The sequence below is a fragment of the Hylobates moloch genome, unplaced genomic scaffold (genome assembly GCF_009828535.3).
Source record: "Hylobates moloch isolate HMO894 unplaced genomic scaffold, HMol_V3 SCAFFOLD_18, whole genome shotgun sequence".
Taxonomy (NCBI): Eukaryota; Metazoa; Chordata; class Mammalia; order Primates; family Hylobatidae; genus Hylobates; species Hylobates moloch.
Window position 1 is genome coordinate 6,341,600 of NW_026652293.1, and position 7,377 is coordinate 6,348,976.

At 47.8% G+C, this 7,377-nt stretch overlaps 1 non-coding gene across 1 annotated transcript; it reads right to left on the reverse strand.

The window, feature by feature from the left end:
• Positions 1 to 4,806: 4,806 nt before the first annotated feature.
• Positions 4,807 to 4,941, reverse strand: LOC116458152 (small nucleolar RNA SNORA70). The gene has a single exon (XR_004245220.1). It is a non-coding gene; the product is annotated as a small nucleolar RNA SNORA70 (small nucleolar RNA).
• Between the last annotated feature and the right edge of the window lie 2,436 nt (positions 4,942 to 7,377).

Below are 7,377 nucleotides of genomic sequence, written 5' to 3' on the forward strand. Positions count from 1 at the left end.
TGCGATGAGCGGGAATGCGGCGCAATCTAGACTAGCCTCCAGGGCCAGGGAGGAGACGCGGAAGGACGGAAAGGGCGAAGGATACGCCGCCCAGTGGCTGGAGGAAGTCCAGAAGAAGGAAACCAGGCAGCCCGGGAGGAAAAGAGGAAGCAAGGGCAGGAGGCCTAGAGGCGGCGCGCGGGGAGTAGGCCCCTCCAGGGACGCTCTGGAAGGGTGCTCCCTGTCCCTCCCGGGTGGGGTAGGTGCGGGTGCAGGGCGGCTCGGGGCCGGAAGGGCGGGCAGGCAGCGGCGGGCGCAGGCCGGGGCACACTCACCCCGGGTCCCTCCCCGACGCGGTAGGTGAGCAGCACCTGGAGGCGCTCGGAGGCGCGGCAGGGCTGCGGGAAGGACACGCACAGGGCCTGGCCATAGTGCGAGAAGGGCTGCGTGTAGAAGCTCACGGGCTCCGCAGGCGGCTCCTCCGAGCCAGGCAGCTCCCGCCGCAGCGCCGCCGCCGTCACCTCCAGGCACGGGTGCGAGTCCAGCCGCAGCTCGGCGGCGCCCTCGGGCTCCAGGCAGCGCAGGTCCAGGACCGCGGTGCCGCTCAGCCCCCGGCTCCCTGCGCCGGGCCCTGGAGGCCCGAACTCAGCCCGCAGGTCCAGGTGCAAGTGCAGCAGCTCAAAGGCCCGGAAGTTGGAGGCCGACGCCACGTCCACCGTCTGCGTGGAGTGCAGCGGCCGCGGGGCCGCGCCGCTGCCGGGGGAAGGCTCGCCGCTCGCCATGGACCGCAGCGCCGTTGCTCACCCGCCGGGCCGCGAACCCGAGGGGAGCCCCGCCCCGAGGGCCGCGGGCCCCGCCCCCGAAATCTGCTCCCGACCGCATCCCCTCCCTGCGCTCCACCGCCCACTCTTCTAGCTGCACCCGTGCCTCGGGACTTAGGACAAAAGAGGCCGGTGGGATCGTGTGGCCCCCGTTTGCCCACCCGTATCCTACTGAGGTATTCCAGTCATTCCGGTGGGGCACCCTTCTCTGCTGACCCTTCCTGCTTCCGCATCTAGGCAGCGGCGAGGACTGAGCCCTGGCTGGGAAGGTCTGAGTTCCAGATCTCACACCCAGCGATAAGCCAGTTGTTAGGACTGTGTGTCACCTTGGGCAAGTCGCGCAAGAAACATGAATCTTCCCGAGCCTCTTTCTGCACCAGTAAAATAGAGTCATAATATCTGTGTATCTCACGAGGTAATGTGAGAACTCTACCAGGTAAACCTGTCTAACACTCGGCAAACGGTAAAACCCTGCACAACTTCACGGAATTCATACTGGATCGAGCCTGGTCCCCCAGCAACTACAGGCACGCCTATCTTTCTATTGTTGGGTTAAGGGACAGGAATCAGCACCGCGCAATTTAAGGCCTGGCTGTCCATCGCATGTCACTTCTATTTCCCTTACTGTATTGTACCGCTTATTGAGTTGGGTATTCTCCACTGAATACTTTGTTTCTCTTCCGTACCAGTGGGTTGCAATGGGCCTTCTATGAATAGGAGCTAATCAATGATGATGTTTTTACCGTTCAGCTAGGAAATGAGATTTTTAAAAAGGACATTATAGGGAGTTTTTCATTAAGGGAAATAGTATTCTGTTCTGTGCTTCCTAGTTTTATAGAGTTGAAATTATTTTATTTCATGAAATACTGCTTATGGTAGAGAATTATTTTGATATTCCATGTAAGTTCAATGTCAGGGTTTTTTGTTTGTTTAACTCCAGAAATCTTAGAAACTTGCTTTTCTGTAGCATTGAGAACAGTGCTTGGTACATATTAGACATTGAATACTCCTATCTTGACATTATTCAGTCTTCGATGCAATGCACTTGTTGAGTATCTACTGGACACCAGTTGTTAAGCCAAGTGCCTGGGGTACAGTTTGAATAAGTCTGGCACAATTCCTCTTCCTGTGGTGTTCATAGCCTAACTCACATTTTAGCACACGCACAAGAAAACAGGTCACGACACTTCCATGTGCTGCGCTTGATAGGGAAGAAAAGGATGCTGGGGAGCACAACGAAGAGATGCCTGGCCTGATCCTTCTAGTTAAATATTGACAGAGGAAGAGGATGTCATCCTTAGCTAAAGGGTAAAAGATTTTAGGCTGGGTGTGGTGGCTCACACCTGTAATCCCAACACTTTGGGAAGCTGAGGTGGGAGGATCGCTTGAGCCCAGGAGTTCAAGATGAGGCTAGGCAACAGAGGGAGACCCCCTCACTACAAAAAATTTTTTAAAAATTAGCTGGGTGTGGTGATGCACACCTGTGGTCCTGGCTACTCGGAGGATGAGGTAGGGGTATGGCTTGGGCCCGGGTGGTCAAGGCTGCAGTGAACCGTGATCATAGCACTGCACTCCAGCTGGGGCAACAGAGCAAGACCCTGTATCAAAAAAAAAAAAAAAAGATTTTAGGAATTATATTATTTCCCCTTATAGCCTTACTTCTTCCTGGGAATACCAGGAACCTCATTTCCACTTCTGCTTCCCTGCACGGCTCCCACAGTGTCTAGTTTGCCTCAGAATTGGCCTGTAGATGGTACTGTAATAACTTACAGTGGAGAGATTCAGGAATTCAGATAATTCAGGATTGTAGAAAGGGGACACTGTGGGCACAATCCACCTCTCCCCCAATTCATTTTCATTATTTATTATTTATTTGTGAATGCTTAGAATACAACATATGTTGGACATTTCAAAATAATGGCCATAAATTTTCCATTCTATAGAAAGGCATGATTCTATAGATTTAAAAGTTACGGGACCGAGTGCAGTGGCTTACGCATGTAATCCCAGCACTTTGGGAGGCTGAGGCTGGTGAATCATTTGAACTCAGGAGTTCAAGATCAGCCTGGCCAACATGGTGAAACACCATCTCTACTAAAAATACAAAAAATTAGCCAGGCAGTAGTGGCACACGCCTGTAATCTCAGCTACTCGGGAGGCTGAGGCAGAATTGCTTAAGCCTAGGAGGCAGAGGTTGGAGTGAGCCAACATTGTGCCACTGCACTCCAGCCTGCGTGACAGAGTAAGACCCTGTCTCAAAAAAAAAAAAAAAAAAACAGTAAAAAGTTACAATAAATTATAAGCAAAAATAAAAATAAAGCTACCTATAGACATGTTTTAGTTAAATTGAAGAAAACCAAGACAAGATCTTACAGCAGTGAAAGAAAAGAGACAGATTATCTACAAAAGAATGGCAATTAGAAATTGGACCAAGGGGCCAGTCGCGGTGGCTCACACCTATAATCCCAGCACTTTGGGAGGCTGAGGCGGGTGGATCACCTGAGGTTGGGAGTTCGAGACCAGCCTGACCAACATGGAGAAACCCTGTCTCTACTAAAAATACAAAATTAGCCAGGCATGGTGGCACATGCCTGTAATCCCAGGTACTCCGGAAGCTGAGGCAGGAGAATCACTTGAACCTGGGAGGCAGAGGTTGTGGTGAGCCGAGATCACGCCATTGCACTCCAGCTTTGGCAACAAGAGCAAAACTCCGTCTCAAAATAAGAAATTGGACCAAGGGCAGACCTCTCATTAGCAACATACAAGCTGGAGACATTATCTTCAAAATACTGAGAAAAAAAGCCATCTGTCAAATTGGAATTGTATACCCAACTAAACTATTATTTGATCATGTGCAGTGGCTCAAGCCTGTAATCCCAGCACTTTAGGAGGCTGAGGTAGGAAGATCTCTTTAGCCAAGGAGTTCCAGACCAGCCTGGGCAACATAGGGAGACCCTGTCTTTATAAAAATAAACAAAATTAAAAATGAACTACTATTAAAAAGGGAAAACAGATTTTCGTTAAAAATTGAGAGTATTTACCATCCATAGACTCCTAACAAAGAAATTCTAAAGGAATTTTTTTTTTTTTTTGAGATGAAGTCTGGCTCTTGTCCCCCAGGCTGGAGTGCAATGGTGCGATCTCGGCTCAGTGCAACCTCCGCCTCCCGGGTTCAAGCAATTCTCCTGCCTCAGCCTCCCCAGTAGCTGGGATTACAGGCGCCTGCCACCATGCCTGGCTGATTTTTGTATTTTAAGTAGAGACGGGGTTTCACCATGTTGGCCAGGCTGGTCTCGAATTCCTGACCTCAGGTGATCCGCCTGCCTCGGCCTCCCAAAGTGCTGGGATTACAGGCGTGAGCCACTGTGCCAGGCCAGGAATTATTTCAAGAAGGAAAGGAATCACTGAAGGAATGAGATGCAAAAAGGAACAGTGAGCAAAAAAAAGTAGATAAATTTAAACAACTGTATAAAACAACACTAATAATATACTAACAATGTTTATGTGAGGGAATCAGGATAAGACTAAAATAACAGACTAAAAGTACATAAGAGAGAGGGGTAACTGAAGTTAAAGCATTCTTTTTTTTTTTTTTTTAGGTGGACAGGAAGTAGAATTTATTGGTGAGTATTAAGAGGGGGCGGCACAGTGGAAGCCCTCATGAGTGCAGGACTCGCCACTTGTCCAGAGGGCCATGATTGGGAATGTACTTGACCCATCTGGGATGAGCCACTTCTCAGCCACCACAAATTAATTGGCATTGAACTTGGTGAAGCCCCACTTCTTTGAGATGTGGATCTTATGGCGGCCAGGAAACTTGAACTTGGCCCTGCGCAGGGCCTCAATCACATGCTCCTTGTTCTGCAGCTTGGTGTGGATGGACATAACTTGGCCAATGTGAACCCTGGCCACAGTGCCCTGGGGCTTTCCAAAGGCACCTCGCATGCCAGTTTGGAGCCTACATTGGGGTAGTGTAAGGTCAGAAACATGAACATCCATCTGAAAGGACTGTCTCCAAGGTCCCTTAGAGCAACCCATACAACAAACAGGCTGCATACACTACCAAGGAAGCTGCTGTTTACAGCCATTGCACACTGGGCCCCCATGAGGAAAGGAACTCAGTCGGCTTAATTGGCTGCAGGAAGTTAAAGCATTCTAAGCTCCTTGTATTATTAGATGGAGAGTAGGGATAAATGGGAGATCTTAAGTATCTGTATTAAAGTTTTAAAGGAAACCACTTGAGTAATATAAATTGAAGACCGTTATATAACTCATAAGCCAATAAATGGGGAAATATGTAGTTAAAAAAAAAAAAACAAACTTGGCCGGGCACAGTGGCTCACACCTGTAATCCCAGCACTTTGGGAAGCTGATGTGGGCAGATCACCTGAGATCAGGAGTCTGAAACCAGCCTGGCCAACATGGTGAAACCTCATCTTTACTAAAAATATAAAAATTTGCCCGGCGTGGTGGCGGTAATCCCAGCTACTCAGGAGGCTGAGGCAGGAGAATCACACGAACCTGAGAGGCGGAGGTTGCAGTGAGCTGAGATTGTGCCACTGCACTCCAGCCTGGGCAACAGAGTGAGACTTTGTCTGAAAAAAAAAAAAAACAAGGAAAAAGAGTAAGACAGGATATTATTACTTCAAATCGAGGAGGCAGAAACCTGGGATGGTAAGTAGTTCACAAATACCTAGGTATAAATTGCTTGTTAGTGTTCTAGCTCACATGTTGGGAGTATTATCTATCTAATAATACAGTCTCAAAACAAATAAAATAAAAATTGGCTGAGCACAATGGCTCATGCCTGTAATCCCAGCACTTTGAGAGGCCGAGGCAGGTGGATTGCTTAAACTCAGGATTTTGAGACCAGCCTGGCCAACGTGGTGAAACCCTGTCTCTAAGAAAAATACAAAAATTAGCTGGGCATGGTGGTGCATACATGTGGTCCCAGTTACTTGGGAGGCTGAGGTGGGAGGATCACTTGAGCCCAGGAGGTCAAGGCTGCAGTGAGCCGAGATCATGCCACTGCACTCCAGCCTGGGCAACAGAGCAAGACCCATATCAAAAAATAAAAAAAATTAACGGAATACAATGGAAAATGGACAAATTCACCAACAGAGTAAGAAACGTTACACACCTCTCCCAGTAATCAATTAACAGATCAGGGAATACTTTTTTTTTTTTTTTTTTAGAGATGGAATCTTGCTCTGCTTGCTCTGTCACCCAAGATGGAGTGCAGTGGCACAATCTTGGCTCACTGCAACCTCCACCTCCCAGGTTCAAGCCATTCTCCTGCCTCAAGCCATTCTCCTGCCTCAGCCTCCCAAGTAGCTGGGATTACAGGTGTGTGCCACCACGCCCAGCTAATTTTTGTATTTTTAGTAGAGATGGGGTTTTGCCATGTTGGCCAGGCTGGTCTCCAACTCCTGACCTCAGGTGATCTACCTTCCTCGGCCTCCCAAACTGCTGGGATTACAGGTGTGAATCACTGCACCTGGCCTTTTTTTTTTGAGACAGGGTCTTGCTCTGTTGTCCAGGCTGGAGTGCAGGGGCATGATCTCGGCTCACTGCAATCTACACCTCCAGGGTTCAAGCAATTCCTGTACCTCAACCTTCAGAGTAGCTGGGACTACAGGCATGTGCCACCATGCCTGGCTAATGTTTGTAGTTTTAGTAAAGACAGGGTTTCACCATGTTGGCCAGGCTGGGTGCCTGTCTAACTCCTGGCCTCAAGTGATCCACCCATCTCAGCCTCCTAAAGTGCTAGGATTACAGGCGTGTGCCACTGCACCCAGCCTGTATTTCTATTTACTAGTAATGAACAATGAAATTTGAAATTTAAAAACCAATACCAGGCTGCACACAGTGGTTCATGCCTGTAATCCCAGCACTTTGGGAGGCCGAGGCGGGTGGATCACCTGAGGTCAGGAGTTTGAAACCAGCCTGGCCAACATGATGAACCCCCATCTTTACTAAAAATACAAAAATTACCCAGGTGCAGTGGCAGGTGCCTGTAATCCCAGCTATTCATGAGGCTGAGGCAGGAGAATCACTTGAACCCGGGAGGTGGAGGTTGCAGTGAGCCAAGATCATACCAATGCACACCCCAGTCTGAGCGAAGAGCGAGACTAGGTCTAAAAAAATAAAATAAAATAAATAAATAAATAAATAAACAAACCCACAAAAACAACAACAGAAAACACCACCAAAAAACCCAATACCATTTACAAAGCATTTCCTAAAATGAAATATTGAGGTTTAAATATAACAAATTATATGCAGGAGTATATGCTAAAATTGCAAAACACAGATAAAACTCAATCCCAATAAAAACCCCAGCAGGCTTTTTTGTAGATAACAATCTCATTATAAAATTTATAGGGACAGGCAAAGAAACCAGAATAGCCAAAACAACGTTGAAAAAAATAAACAAAATTGGAAGACTCATACTCATTTCAAAACTTACTATAAAGCAATAGTGTGACCCTGATGAAAGGTAGACACATACATCAATGGGACAGAATAGAGATTCATCAAGAAACAGACTTTTGACAAAGGTACAAAAAATAATTGC